This window comes from Triplophysa dalaica, chromosome 6 (assembly GCF_015846415.1).
Source record: "Triplophysa dalaica isolate WHDGS20190420 chromosome 6, ASM1584641v1, whole genome shotgun sequence".
In the NCBI taxonomy this organism is placed as follows: domain Eukaryota; kingdom Metazoa; phylum Chordata; class Actinopteri; order Cypriniformes; family Nemacheilidae; genus Triplophysa; species Triplophysa dalaica.
In genome coordinates this window covers 21,057,817-21,074,272 of record NC_079547.1, presented here as the reverse complement: position 1 = coordinate 21,074,272, position 16,456 = coordinate 21,057,817, and the positions used below count along the sequence as shown (strand labels likewise).

The following is a 16,456-nucleotide window of genomic DNA, read 5'->3' as shown; positions in this document are numbered from 1 at the left end:
AATCAAACTATGACCACAAGAGCTCTGGGGGATGGGTGGGCTGCGTAAAATTTTGCTGCTGGTGTGGTTTTGCCTCAAAGCCTGTGCAAATGGTGTTTTATTTGAAAAAATTGCTGACCTTCAGAAATACTGTGCTAAAGTATTTCATTAAAAGTATAATATCCTTGTTTAATTCAAAATTTAGGGGGGAATATATCAGGCAAATCTGTCTACAAATCTGATACAAATCATACTGTTAGCAGTTATAGTCAAGGAATCCAAAGGTGTATTCACATGGTGTGTATAGTATTGAATTGTTCAAGCCAACATGAAACATGTTCACATCTCTTTGTTAGGGAACAAAACAGCAATTTGATGTATCAAACAGGGATTGCGGAAAAGAGGCAAAAGTGAAAAGGATAGTTCACCCAAATTTTTTATTCTGTCATCATTAACCCATGTGCTTGTCATTTCAAACCCATATGACTTTCTTTCTTCTGCAGAACACAAAAGAAGATATTTTGAAGAATGTTGATAACCGGACAATCGTGCCTTGAACTGATTTAGTGTCTATGCATGAGAAGTGGGTACAACCGTTGTTTAGTTAACGAAATTCTTCAAAATATTTTATTTTGTGTTCTGCAGAAGAAAGAAAGTCCTACAGGTTTGAAATGACAAGAGGGTACGTAAATTTAATATTTATTGATTTTTGGTATCCCTTTAAGGATTGCAGGTTTAGCTTTTTAGAATTTATTGAATGACTTTTCTAAAACAAAACGTATCGAATAATACTTGACTATCTCAAAATGACAAAGTAGTGTTAACTACAAATAATTAGTATCTAATAATAGTATCTAATAATTCATTGCTTCAATACTTTAAAAAAATAAACACTGAAAGATTAAATATGTAATAAAAGACGAAATAGAAAGCTGTGTTTTTTCTCTGCCTTGGGTATTTGCAACCTGTACACAACCCTGGCATTCTATCACAACTGCGGATAAAGGTGCCCTGAACATGTCTGATAAGACTGACCTTTTTCTCAAATCTGTCCTGCGGAATTACCTATCAGCATATTCATTTTCCTTCTGGTACTGATGACGGTGACCGTGTAACCCTGATGACAACCCAGCTTGTTAAATAAGGTGTGGCGGTGAATCTCCATCACTTTAATCACCACAGCTAGCCTTTACTACGGTACCCTCCCCCAAAACTGAAAAGACAGAATTCCTCGGATTCACATCTAACCACACACGTATTGCTCTCTCCTCCACATAAACAAATTCAATAGAAATGATCATAAGAGAATCTCATCAAAAGAAAAGATCGAGGCTTTAAGCACATGAAAAAAACTGGGTCTCGGAACAGTAGGTGCTGCTGATGTGAGCAATGGAGAACAGAAGCTTGTGATGTAATTTCATGTACCAGTAAACAACCGTTAGCAATGTCAAAATCATTAAAGAGACAGGTCAACTAAATATCTAAATTCGCTATGTTTATGTTGTATGGGAAACATTCTTTAAATGCATACATTTAATTTGGCATTTGACAGTACTTTAATTTAGGGTCTTTAATACTGTGTATGTTTAACTTAAATACTTTCTGACTTTGCAACAGTGTTGAGTATTTGTGGTCAAGAACCGATGGCTACACTGTAAAAAATGTCTGTAGTCTATCAGTTTGCCAGTAACTTACTGTAGATTTACATTTATGTAATTAACTGGCAACCTTTGGTTCAAAGATTAAGACACATTAAACATTAACTAGTTTATCCTTTTAGAAAAAAAAAAATAACAACCTTGTGCAAAGCATTCTATGAACCAAAATAAGAAAAAAACAGAGAATGATCAAATAACAGCCTCATGCAAAGCATTCTGGGAACCAAAAAAAAAAAAATGTATATATATATATATATATATATATATATATAAAATAACAGCCTTATTCAAAGCATTATAGGAACCAAAAATAATTTTTAAATGAGGTATGAATTAAATGCAACTTTAACACAAGCTTTTGTTATATAAGAGGGAATCGTATTCATGCAAACATCATGTAAGTGTCAGAACTGAAGACGCCCATGTTACTGAGATTATATCTGTTATTGACACCAGGCTCAGCGAACGCCAGGTTCTGGAATGCACCTATCTATGACGACATTGAAAGGTTGAACACCTCCTCCACAAAAAGAATACCAATGACTACTTCTCAAGCCACGCCCACTGGTTCGCGCATGACAATTCTGAAGTAACACAAGTGGTGAGGAACCAGATAGAGTGAGTAAGCAATGAACACCTCATACAACAGTATAAAACAATAAACAACCCCAGTTCATCACATCTTTAACTGTAGTCATTTAAGCTTCTGCTAAAACGACTAAATGTAGACATGTAAATGTCGATTTCTGGTTCCCAGAATAAGACTTCTGCTAAATGACTCAATGTAAAAATGTAAATGTCGATTTCTGGTTCTCAAAATGCTTTGCATGAGGCTGCTATTTTATAATTTTTCTGTAAAGAAAAAGACTTGTTAATGTTTAATATTCATTTAGCTTTTAACATACGGTTGCCAACAAATTAAATAAATATAAATCTACAGTAAGTTACTGGCAACTAGCTGCATAACTACAGCAAAAACGTTTACAATGTACCAAACCATGTGCAGTTTGCATAGATTGCGAAATGCCACATCTTAGAAATAACTTTCCCTGCATACCTCTCAAATTCTCTCGCACAATTTCACCCGTCTAGTTCTTTTCAAGCCTGCCACCCTCATTTATTTATTTATATAGCTTCGTCGGCTTTAGAAAACTTTGGCGGCCTGCATTAAGCATGAAAATGAAAAGAGCGAGGCAGCATATTTTTTAGCTTGAGGCGCAGGTGTTTCTCAATTGAATTTGTATGTCTGAGTAAATGTGCCATCACACATGGAGATGAGAGGCAATGCTGTGATTTCATCTTTACTCACGATGACTTGGGTACGCAGTGAAAATCAGTTAACCTGCACTGCGCTCGAAGGTTATCTTTCACATAAAGTGAATCTCGAATTGTTTTTTAACCTTTGAATAGATATGTGTTTTGATATAAGGTGTATCATGAATAAGATAAGGCAAAATAAAATAGAAGAGTGCACCACTGATAAAGCGGAGCCTCACAAACAGTAGACTGTATGCATACAAAATATGAAATATTGGTTGGTAGGCATCTGCTGGACGGGGGATATCTTTCACCATAGCTACTGTACATTGTCCAATTACAGTGTTCTATTTGTGGGTTTAGGGTGTGAGGAATGTGCCCTAGTTTTCCCACAAGGCACCAGTGGCCTCAATTGGCAGAACTTGGCAAATAAATGGCTTCTGATGCCATGGAGGAAAACATCTTTGAACATCCACAGAGTTTGTCATGGGATAAAAATGAATAATAATTGTTTTATTAAGGTCCCATTTGATAATGCATTTTGTAACATGAACTAACATTGCAGTTCATTAAGTTAATTTCAATTAAATTGACATGTTGAAATGAACATTAAGATAATTATTTTTGTAAAAGTACATATGTGCATTGTCAGTTATGATTACTAATGCAGTTAACTCATCTTAACAATTGCAACCTATTGTAAAGTGTCACCTGTGTTTTCACTCAACTTTGATTTGTTGTGGGCATCTCATATTTTGTCAAGAACATTTTTACCATTTACTATAATACAAAGTGCGTTTGGCAAAATGCATCATTTTGAAAATATCTCACTTATGATTTGCAGGGAGTATATACAGTAACTGTAGTTCATTCAACTGTAGATTCAACTGTAGATGCTTTTGTCCAAAGCAACTTACAGTGCATTCAAGATATACATTTTATCAGTATGTGTGCGCTGCTAATGCATTGCTCATGGTGAGCTACCAGAACACATCTGAGTAGAAAATGTGTAAGCAGCTTGAGCGGTTGACCACCTCCTCCATTAGACTTCGAGAAAGTCTATTAGAAAGGTAATATAATGTGATGTACGTTTGCTATCAAAAAATCAATTTAAGATATAACATGCAGAGAATTTGAGCTTTCAAATTATGTATTTGTAGTCAAGATTTGTTTGTTTAAGATTTCAGAGCCCACCTATAATTACCCACCTGTCATCATTGGTTCACTGTTGCCTAATGCGATCATAACAAACCTGGAAGCAATATAAATCTACACACAAACAATGTGAAAATTGAATGTGAAACAAAGAAGTAAAGCTTTTGTGTTCCTAAAAGTAGGGTATTAAATACGCCTGACACAAAAGCAGCGATCTACAATATGTACATAAGCTTAGATGACTACAATATTAAATCCTATGCCCCTCATTAGCAGAAAGCTGTGCCCATGTGAAGTGAAGGGGCATCATTTCTTATCTGCGTTCCCCACTCTCCTTCCTGTGGACCAGGGAAAACCAATCATGGTGCTAATCCATCTGACCAAATTCAGTTGAAAGTCTCAGAGCGCAGGAGGCTGCCTTCTGTTTCTAATGCGACTTTAATCGTTTGCATTAAAGTAGAGTAATGTATCTTGCTGTCGTGACACAGATTTTGAAAGAATCAGATTTTCATAATTGGAAGAAAGGCTTGATAATCATATCGCAATGAGGGGGCATCCATTCAATATGTTTACATTGGTCTGCTTGAGTTCCCAGTGCCTAAACTGTTTTTTTTTTATACATCAAGAATACATTTTTGCTGTTTATGGTTCACTCTGTTTTCGCCACAGCCAAAAGACAGTTGGAGTCACTAAAGTGCCCCTGGGTCTGTTAGTGTGTGTGTGAATGTGTGTGTCTTTGATAGGACCCTGTGCCAGGGACTGGTCATCTATCCAAGGTGTACCCTGCCTGAGGCCCAAGATGGGATAGCCTCCAGCCCTCCTACGTCTCTAAAGGATAACCAGCTTTGAGAATCGATGTTTATGGTTCTTATGTTGACTGTAAAGCTCATTCTACACTAAATAAATGCTGGGTTATTTTTTCCCAAACTGGGTCAAAAAGGTTTTACAAGCGATTGGTTAAATTACTCCAGCAAATGATTTATATTTGATCCAACAATAGGTTAAAACAAACCCGAAATCTGGGTTGAAACAACGCAACATGGATTCATTTACAATTTGTCCCTTATTGACACGACCCTGGGTTGAAAATGACCAAGATTTTTTTAGAATAGTTTTTCAGATCACTATTTAGGTTTCAAGTACATGTATGTGTTTTAAAGAACCCAAAATAAAGTTCTTTATGGATCTGAAACAAAGATTCTCCTCTGGCACCAGGCTCTGAAACCCCTTCGCTTCTAATTTGACTGTATTGCCTGCGTTTAGACGTGAATACGACAGCAAGTCAAACAATCCAAGAGTGATGCTGGTGGTAATGATGTCAAGGGCTACCCAAGGGCGTGCTTTTCAAGGAGAGCACAATATACCTATAGTACTACAGCATACAAATGCCTGAAAGAGTCACTGCGTGAATGCACCACATATAGTTCAATAGAAAGAACTTCAAATGAATTTTACATTCACAGATTAAACTAAACTCCATCAAATCCTCTTATAAAATAAATGCCACTAACACTATGTGCTTTGAACTGTGATTTAAAAGCATCTATAAGACAATTAAAAAATATGGACACAATACAATACACTCTTAAAAAATAAAGGTGCTTCACGATGCCATATGAGCCTTTTTTGTCTAAATGGTTTCATAAGGAACCTTCTACATCCAAATAACCATTTTGTCTCATAAAAGGTTTTGGCAAATAAGATCTTCAGATGATAAAAAGATAAGAAAGAGATAGTTCTTTACAGAACCTTTGACTAAATGGTTTTTTGTCGAACCAAAAATGGTCCTTCTGTGACATCGCTGTGAAGAAGCTTTTAGCACCTTTATTTATAAGAGTGTATAAACATCACGGATAACATATTTTACGTTTTAAACATTACTGTAGTAATTTAGCATTTATGTTAACTCTGATTTCACAACGGATAAAAAACAAAACTGTGGTTAGTTCCCTTCGGAAAGGCATGGATGACCACATCATGCACGTCTGACTAAAACAAGTGAAATTTCCAGTAAATTCAGTACAGTATCAAACACAGTTCCTAGATCACGTTTTATTATCCAAACACCTTAAAAGCCGTATAAAGCACACGTTGTGGTTATTAAAAAGACAAGCAGCACGATTTCCTTTCGCAGCATGACCCCATTCATTATAATGGGGAATAAGCGGCTTTAATTTCACCTGTCAGCTGCGCAAAAGCACACAATGCTTTACTACAACTCTCCCTCACCACGTAAGAGGCTAACGAAGTGTTAAAATCTGCTTCTCTAACACAATGTCGAGAATAAAACTCATTTCAACCCCAAATAAAACGAATATCCTACCTTTCTGAGTAGTTTGTCGCGGTAGAGTCGTGAATTCGTCCTCGAGGTGAAGAGCGCGAGCTGTTAGTCAGCGGGTGTGTGAACTGACATCACAGTGATTCGCGCAATGATGCTTTGCCTTCACAGTTGCGGTTTTCTCTTACCAATGACTTTCGTGAAAGAGCCGTGAACGGTATCAATGGCGTTTAGAATTCCATGGCAACCGAGAAAAGGCTCCGTAACTTCGCTACAATGTGAGCGGGGTTAACACGCCCCCAACCGCGATGACAGTCAGTCACAATATGCCAATTGATAGGACTATGGTGCTCTCAGAAATGCGTGTTGGTAGGCGAAAAATGTGTGGCCACTTTTACTTTAATGTTGTCTTTTGTCACTTTTGTGTTTGATGGATGTCATTTAAGGTGTGTTTTATGAGTATAATATATATTTTTAAGGTACGTTTTTTAAAAGAGGAGAAATCCTTCCTTGTGATATTTGCCCCCTGTTGAGTTTTCAGCACCTTAGACAGCAGCACAATTGGCAGTACCTCTAAGTAAAGTCAGGGAGTCTTTGAATCTTAAAGGGACAGTTCACCCAAAAATAAAACATGTTTTATCATTCACTCCCCCTCATGTCAATTAAAACTATTAATTAGACTCATTTTTGTCTGTAGAACCTCAAAAGAAGATATTTTGAATAACGTTTGTAACCCCCCAAAAAAACTCCTTCATCCGAACACAAAATCACGAAGACATTTCTCCAAATATCTTCTTTTGTGATTTGTAGGTGAACTTTCTATTTAGGTCACGGTAAAATGCATAGGTTTTTTGCATTATATATCAAAGCAGCAAAAAAGTTGAAAAGATAGAAAGAAGACCTTTTAATCTGAACATTTCACTTAACGATGTGTGTTATGTTTGACCTTATACAATCATATTAAAAAGTTGAAAATGGTCTGCTAAATAAATAAATGTAAAAATAAATATTTAAAGGATACCTTTGCCATCTTACATGCATTCAACATTTACTCGTTTGAAGTGTACAAATAATGTTTTACCATAGTGCCATGAAGCTCAGTATTTCAGACCTATTTAGTATGAAATGTTTATTATGACCGACACACAAAGGAAAAGTCTACCTGTTTAACTGGTCCATGAGTGTCTGTCTTATTGCAGCGGTGCTTCTGAAAGGAAGCAAATGACCAGCGAAAATCTAAACTAATCTAATTTGGACCAATCTAATCTAATAGAGAGGCTTACAAGATGGCATTCACCAGACACGAAACGTAATTGGATCTTTTTATGAGGCCCGCTGCTCCTCAGTAGGTGTCTCTTAAGTCCAAATTGATTTATTGTCAGATGGGGGCACACCTGTCACAAGTGTCTACTGCCTGGGCCGGAAGAGCGTTCACACTGCACCAATCTACAGCGATGAGTATCAGAGTGATGACTGAAAGGTTAGGAGAGTAGAACTGAATTATGGGTAGTCTAGCGTGACGTGCTGCTCAGCTGGATGCTGTTCTGTAATAGTATCTCATTTTGGGTGTGTGTTGCACAGGTTTTATTGCGATGTAAAAATCACTGTTGATACACTGGGTGTGTGTAAGGTGAACTTCATAAGCCGGGTATTGTTCATACTGAGAACAATTGTTGATGTGTGAGGTTTTATGTCAGTGTTAAAGGAACAATTCCCTGAAATAAAACACTTTTGTTATTTTCTCATTGTTCCAAACCCGCATGACTCGATCGAATCGAATGTTATGGACTGACAGATGTTTCAAAATGTCCTATTGTGCTCCATAGCAAAAAGAAACAGATTTGGAACAACACGAGGGAGTAAAAGATGACAGGATTTGCATTTTTCGGTGAGCCAAACATTTTGATGAAAATCTGATGTTTACTCGGTTTATTTCTAGCTGGGAATGATGCAACTCCGGTCACATTTTCAGTCATAATGTGTCAGGAATTTCTTGACGCTGTTAGTTTGAATGTAATGCATGTATTTTATTTAAAAAGAACTTCCGACAAGTATAAAACATATATTGTCTATCCAAACAAATGAAAAAATAAGTGAGCTTAATATGGTGTCTAGTTTCTGTGTTTACTAGTAAAAAGTGAATAAATGAACAGTCATTGTTTGGTTAGCATAGGTATAGAAAACTTTCAAAAGTGTCAGAGTTCAGCAGTCCAACCTGAATAGAATAATACCTTTTATCTCAACCCTCTCTCTTCCTCTCTCTCTCTCTTTCACACTCACCCTGTGGTCTATCAATGGAGCAGCAATGCCTCCATTGACATCGTGAGTACTATGTAATGAGAATAAATGATGTGGAAATAAATATGCAGCCTGTTCCCAGTTTGGTGACCGTATGTTAGCCCTGATTGTGCATTTCCGTCTGATGTAAAGAAAACAACTGTTTCTCTGGAGATTGAACGTAATAAGAATGTTTTGTTGAAATTAAAAAAGACTATATTTGCATAACTATTTTTAAGCAGGTTACCATATTTTAAGTGTAAAGCTAATACTACATTTAACTTTTGTGCCTGTAATTATATATCAAACGTATGATGTTCATTTGTTGATAAATAATAACCATTTTATGCATGAATTTATGAAAACCTCAGTCAGGACTTTTCATGGATTATTGATCTTATGAAATGTAAAATTAAATTTGAAGTTTTTATTTTACACATTATTTTCCAAAGACATTTTCCAATGTTTATTTGAGGGTGCACTGTAGTGACCTCTATGCATTGGTTAACTTACGATTAAATAGATTAGCTCTTCATGTTAATAATCAAATCATGCATTTTACCAAAATGATCATATTTTAGTTTATTCTTTCATTAGAAACCTAAATAACGCTTTAAAGTACACTTGTGGGCTGTTTTTCCTATTCCCTTTTAGTATGTTGTGCAAAGTCTGCAAACCCTTCACTTTTCTACAAGATTGGAGTTTTGATTCATAAAGGCAAAAGCATTTAATTTCCTGAGAGGATTTATTTTTGTCATTACACGGAGACAAAAAGAGTAGAAAAATAAAAGCTTTGAACATATCACTATGATTTGTAATTATTTTATTTAATACTAGCATCTTTGAAAAAAAGCCAAAACACAAACCAAACACAAAATAACCGCTGTAAATTTCCTCTATATTCTTGTTCAGAATGTTAAGATGTTAACTTTCAATTAAAAAACACTAGTAAACCAATTTTTCATATCTTATTATCGTCCTGTTGAAACCTGTCATCTTGCTCCAGCATGCCGATCTGATTACAGCCCGATTGTGCTCCTCATGTGGCGGGTTATTGACTTGAGGTTCTCTTAATAACCACATAATACTTTTATCATGATTTCATATGCCGCTTCCTATAATCCTGCCCGCACTGAAACCCCAGTAAATGTCACTGGAACATGTGTAATGCGTCGGCTCGAATCCTATTCGAAGATCTCATCATTGAGCCTGAGCAACTGATGGTGAGCTTGTAATTAAAATGTGTGAATAGGAAACAGGAAAGATGTTTTCCAATTCCATGGTGGACAAAAGATGCGCGGACCCTGGAGAGATCTATAGTGTTGAAGAACTTAATTATATACTTACACAGAATCATTAAATGGTAATGACATACTAATGGGGTGAAAATGAAGATGGGTAGGGCTAGAGATTAAAAACATGTAGAAATGTTCAATTCAAAATATCTCTGAAAATATGTCTTATTTTATAATGTATAATGTAGAGAATCTTTCTTCAGCGTTAACGCATCATCTCTGTGAGAATTTAACATATTGTAATACAATTTCTCAAAGATGATTACACTTCGACAGTGTATTCATGCAAATAATGACTTTCATTTCCTAGCCCGATACGCCGCAGAGACATTCACATCTCCGCATCTGATCTGGATAAAACAAGATGCATCTGATCTCATACATCTGAACTTATTGTTAGATGAATGTAGCCACGGCAAATAAACGCTCTGGGATTAGATGTGAATACATGCTTCTGCTTTCTTCAAAAGAGGTCTCACTTCATCAAAAATTCAACATCGCACCTCAGGCATTGCATTGACATCTTTGCTAGTGTCCCCTGATGAAATTCAAAGATGAGAAAACACAACAGTTTTGCTGTTTGGCCTCTAAATCCCACTGCTGGCCCACAACATAATAATAGATTTTCTCTCCCAAGAGGGGAAGGATGAGATTCAGCCACATCTCAGTTGAAGCTTGCCTTACCTACTGTATCAGGCATTTCAGTTAGCAAGCCAAAGCTTGCTAGGAAGGGGAGGTACGAATAGAGACGGTTGTTTAAGGGCAAAGTGCAGGCGATCAATACGGTTTGCCGGGGGGCAGATGAAATCACAATTTACGCAGCACAGCTAATTAAAGAAAAGAGACAAAAATCAATAAGAATGGTCCCCAGTATATTGTCTCTACATTTTAGACCCACGCAGTGATTTGTTATTGGATATAAAGGGTGAGAGACGTGGTTTGGGTTTAGTTTTGGGGAATGGCGTGACTAGTGAACAGTTTGTACAAGAGCTGTAAAATATATAAAGTTTTTGCAGGGTGGTTGCTATGCTGTTACTAGGGTGGGCCATTTAATGTGCTGCTGTGCAATCAATGTGATGCTTGTATGATGTTGCAATCCAGTTGCTTGGATGTTCTAAGTGCCTTTAAATGTTGCTATGTGGTTGCTAGGGTAATTGCATATGTTGCTATGCAGTTGCTATGGTCTTCTCTATGGTGTTTAAAACATTAAAGCAGTTGCTAGGTGGTTGTTAGGTTGTTCTTTATGGTTGCCAAGTCCATGGGGGAATATGGGGGACATGATGTATAGTGAGGAGGAGAGAGGGCGTCACTGAATATCGATTATCCAAAAGGTCTCCCAAGAATGTGCTGTTGGATTCCCAAAAAATTACTGTACGGATAGTGACAGGGAAGACCACATAAGATCTTCACCTATTTGTGTGAATATACAGTCTCTCATTTGAGTGACAACTAGTGAAGCTTGACCCGCTGTTCTCAACCCATCCCTGTCGCCCGCAGTCATCGTCTCACTCTTTGTATTCTGCACCCAAGTCATTTACTCTGCGTGACAGTCAGCCATCAAACCTAGCCCGTGGCATGTGCTGGAGTATATCATAAGAATTTTCTGACATTTATGAAGAGATAAGCGAGGTTCCCTTTCTGTCGGTCTCTCGACGTTGTGTCGAGAACGACAGATGGGGTTCGCTCCTGAGAACCTATCAACTCTGACTACTATAGAAAAGGCCAATGAAATTTGGCGAATGAAATTTGCATGCCGGGCTCCGCCCCCGGATATCCGGTATAAAAGGAAGCCGGCGTGCAGCATTCATTTACCTTTTGTTCTTCAGAGCCATCGACTCATGAGTACAAAAACTTGAAGTTCTTTCTTCTACAACTACACTGCCGGATCTAAGACCTGTCCCAGCGGATCGTCCCTCCTGCAGCGATCTTCCCCTGGGTGTCTCGGCGGCTCCAGTGGTGTCAGAGCTAATTTCTACAAAAGTCCTTTTCAGGACTAACAACTCTACAGCGTGGCATGTCCCGCTGTTCTCTTGGGTGCGGTACCCTCATCGAGGAGGGGGATGGACACGAGCGCTGTATTAGGTGTCTGGGCGTCCAGCACGCCGAGGCAGCGTTCAGTGACGCATCTTGCCCGCACTGCGGGCAGATCGTCATGCAAAAGTTGCGGTCACGGTTGGCTGTCTTCCTACAGGAACCAGCCAACATTTCGTCTGCTACCCGGGCCGTGACATCTGTGGCTAAAACCCAGATCTCCGGACCGGTTAGCGGCGTTAGTGATTTGGGGACTTCTGCGGACGCAAACCCGCCAGCCAAGCGCTCACGGGCCGTTCGCACCCCAGCACGCTCTTTTGGCCATTCCCCACCCAGCGGTGGCACACCGTCTGGATCCTCCTCTGCGCATTCGGCAACGGATCGCAGAGCGGATGAGATGTCGATCGCAGCATCGGAGGGAGAGATGCCGACATCCGACAATGAAGATTCCGAACTCCCCCCCCGGGGGGTAGAGCTCAGGAGGAAGCAGAAGTCGAGATGTCGGTCATGCTAACCCGGGCTGCCGCCAGCATTGGGCTGCAATGTACGCCATTGCCTCTACCCCAACGCTCGCGGTTGGATACTTGGTTCCTGGGGTCGGAACGTGGTGTCAAGCCACGCCCACCCCCGGTTCCATTTTTCCCGGAGGTGCATGAGGAGCTGTGTCAGACCTGGAGCGCCCCTCTCACGGCTCGTTCCTCGCAGACCAGCTCCGCCTCCCTCACCTCCCTCGATGGTGGGGCAGCCAGGGGCTACGTCGAAGTCCCCCAGGTGGAGCGTGCCATTGCTGTGCACCTATGCCCGCAAGCGGCTGCCACCTGGAGGACCCGACCTCGTCTCCCGTCCAAAGCCTGTAAGACTTCTGCTTCTCTGGTGGCGAAGGCTTACAGTGCTGCGGGCCAGGCTGCCTCCTCTCTCCACGCCATGGCCATCCTGCAGGTCCATCAGGCCAAGGCGTTGAGAGAACTCCACGAGGGTAGGGCCGACCCGGGTGTCATGCAGGAACTCCGCGCCGCCACTGACCTCACTCTAAGGGCGACTAAGGTGACGGCGCGGGCCCTGGGTCGGATGATGTCCACTCTGGTGGTCCAGGAGAGACACCTCTGGCTTAACCTTGCGAGTATGAGTGACGCCGACAAAGTACGCTTTCTCGACGCACCCATCTCGCAGGGTGGGCTGTTCGGGGACACCGTCGAGAGCTTCGCACAGCAGTTCTCGGCGGTCAAGGAGCAGACTGAGGCGATAAGCCACATTCTACCGCGCCGTGAATCGACGGCCCCCCGGCCTTCGACTTCCCGTGCACCTCCTGCTCCCCGACAGCCCAGGGCCTCTTCGAACCCGACACCGGTTAAGGCGCACCCCCAGGCTGCACCCCGGAAGAGGACTCCGAAGGCTAGGCCCCCTCCTCGCCAGCAGCCTTCCAGGAAGCGCCCCTGACGAGAAGACGCCGGGGAAAGCAACATCTGGCCCGACCGTCACAGTTCCACCTCTGACAGGTCGGTATGGGACGAATCCTGCCTCGTTTCCAAAGCCGGGCCCTTATCAGGGCCTGGCGCCCACTTGCTCACAAAGAGAGTTGTTTCCCCCGCGCGTTCACCCCAGCCGTTCGCACACTCCCCCGGACTGTGCTCGGCGATCCGACCTCACACCCTGGCGAGGTGTGAGGCCGCACACATCCGACAGCTGCCACCACTCTCGACCCGACAGTGCGTGCCGTTGTCCCGCCAGGCAGGAAAACAGGTGGAGCCAACCATCCCTCCGGGGAAGCCCCGGCGACACACGGTTGACTCCACCCGCCAACGAACCACCCTCCGTGGGAATGGTGAAACAGGCCGTCCCCTTGGTCCCCCTGTCACAGTCCCTGGAAACTTGGCTAAGGTTGCCCACACTGTCTCGGTGGCTAATGCGGACGGTCCGTCTCGGCTACTCGATCCAGTTCGCCAGGGCCCCTCCCAAGTTCCGGGGCATCATCTCCCCCTCTCTCAGAGGCAGAGACGCCTCTGTGCTTCGGGCAGAGGTATCCACCCTCCTGGCGAAACAGGCGATCGAGTCCGTCCCACTAGCCGAGATGTTCAGCGGGTTTTACAGCCCGGTTTTCATCGTTCCCAAGAAAGACGGAGGGTTGCGCCCTATTCTGGACCTACGTATCCTGAACAGGCACCTTCACAAGCTGCCCTTCAAGATGCTAACCCAGAAGCGCATCCTGACATCTATCAGGTGTCAGGATTGGTTCGTGGCAATCGACCTGAAGGACGCTTACTTTCATGTCTCGATTCTTCCTCGACACCGACCGTTCCTACGGTTCGCTTTCGAGGGTCGAGCATATCAGTACAAAGTCCTCCCCTTCGGTCTGTCCCTGTCTCCACGAGTCTTCACGAAGATCGTGGAGGCCGCCCTCGCTCCTCTCCGGGAGAGAGGTGTGCGAATACTCAACTATCTCGACGACTGGCTTATCTTGGCGCACTCGCGAGATCTGTTGTGTACACAGAGGGACATGGTGCTCCGGCACCTAGACCGATTGGGCCTTCAGGTCAACCGAGAAAAGAGCAAACTCTCCCCAGTGCAGACGATCCTCTTTCTCGGTATGGAACTCGACTCTGTCACCATGTCGGCGCAGCTGTCCGCAGCACGCGCCCAGTCAGTCTTGGATTGCTTGGACCAGTTCAAGCAATCGGCGGTCCCCCTGAAACTATTTCAGAGGCTCCTGGGACACATGGCATCTTCCGCGGCTATAACTCCCCTCGGATTGATGCACATGAGACCGCTCCAACACTGGCTACAGAGTCGAGTTCCGAGGACGGCGTGGCACACCGGCAGCAGGCGTATGGTGGTAACGCCTGTATGTCGAAGCACCCTAACCCCTTGGTCTTCCATGACCTTTCTCCGAGCTGGGGTTCCCCTCGGGCTGCCCACGAGGCACGTCGTGGTGACGACGGACGCCTCGCTGCAGGGTTGGGGTGCAGTGTGCAACGGGCACGCGGTAGCGGGGCGCTGGACGGGCCCCCAACTGCGCTGGCACATCAATTGCCTAGAGTTGTGGACTGTACTGCTTGCACTGAGAAGGCTCCGGCCTCTAGTGCAAGGTCAGCACGTACTGGTTCGCCTGGACAGTACCACAGCCGTAGCGTACATCAATCGCCAGGGTGGCGTGCGCTCACGGCAACTATCACAACTTGCCCGACGCCTCCTCCTGTGGAGTCAGCAGGTGACCCGCTCCCTGCGTGCCACCTACATCCCAGGCGTACTGAACGAGACAGCCGACGCGCTCTCTCGACAGTACACACCCTGCGGAGAGTGGCGACTCCACCCTCGTGCAGTCCAGCTTATTTGGGTGCGGTACGGACAGGCACAGATAGACCTCTTTGCCTCCCGCGACACCACCCATTGTCCGCTTTGGTACGCCCTGACCGAGGCCCCCCTCGGCATGGATGCCCTGGCGCACAGCTGGCCACGAGACAAGCGGAAGTACGCCTTCCCCCCAGTGAGCCTCCTTGCACAGACCCTGTGCAAGGTCAGGGAAGAGGAGCAACAGGTGTTACTGGTTGCGCCCTACTGGCCCAACCGCACTTGGTTCTCGGAGCTGATGCTCTTGACAACAACTCCCCCCTGGCCCATTCCCCTGACAGAGGACCTGCTCTCTCAGGGGATGGGCACGTTCTGGCATCCCAGGCCAGACCTCTGGAACCTCCATGTCTGGTCCCTGGACGGGACGAGGAGACCCTGAGTAGGTTACACCCCGCTGTGGCTGAAACCATCTTACAGGCACGGGCGCCATCCACTAGGCGGTTATACGCCTACAAATGGCGCCTCTTCTCATCCTGGTGTCTCTCCCAAGGAGAAGACCCACAGAGATGCTCGGTCGGGATCGTGTTGTCCTTTCTACAACAGAGACTGGAGACTAACATCTCCCCTTCCACACTGAAAGTGTATGTAGCCGCTATCGCCTCTCATCACGATTCAGTGCTCGGAAGGTCTCTAGGGCAACACGACCTGGTCACTAGGTTCCTAAGGGGCGCAAGACGACGCAACCCGCCTCGTCTCCGCTCCATACCCTCATGGGACCTTAACGTGGTCTTGAGGGGCCTAGCCGAGCCCCCCTTTGAGCCCCTTGAAGCTTCCGATCTTACTCACCTAACGACTAAGACGGTTCTTTTTGTGGCGCTCGCATCCTTTAAGAGGATAGGGGATCTCCATGCATTCTCTGTGTCCCCGGACTGCCTTGATTTCGGCCCTGGCTACTCTCACGTTCGCCTGAGACCCAGGCCAGGATACGTGCCCAAAGTTCCCACTACTCCCTTTCGGGACCAAGTGGTGAACTTGCAGGCGCTCCCCACTGGGGAGCAAGACCCAACCCGGTCCGTGTTGTGTCCAGTACGCGCACTGCGCCTCTACTTGGACCGCACTCAGAGCTTCCGCAGTTCTGATCAGCTCTTTGTCTGTTTCGGAGGACAGCAGAAGGGGAAGGCTGTCTCCAAACAGAGACTAGCGCACTGGATCGTAGATGCCGTTACTACCGCATACCGATC

The 16,456-nt window shown here is 43.6% G+C and overlaps 1 protein-coding gene across 1 annotated transcript in view; it reads right to left on the bottom strand.

Annotated features, from left to right (window-relative positions):
• The window catches only part of chl1b (cell adhesion molecule L1-like b), a 78,863-nt gene extending 72,263 nt beyond the window's left edge, over nt 1-6,600 (bottom strand). The window contains exon 1 of the mRNA XM_056750269.1: nt 6,373-6,600. The gene's annotated coding sequence lies outside the window, so the exon portion shown is untranslated. The remainder of the gene's footprint in view (nt 1-6,372) is intronic.
• Nucleotides 6,601-16,456: the final 9,856 nt, after the last annotated feature.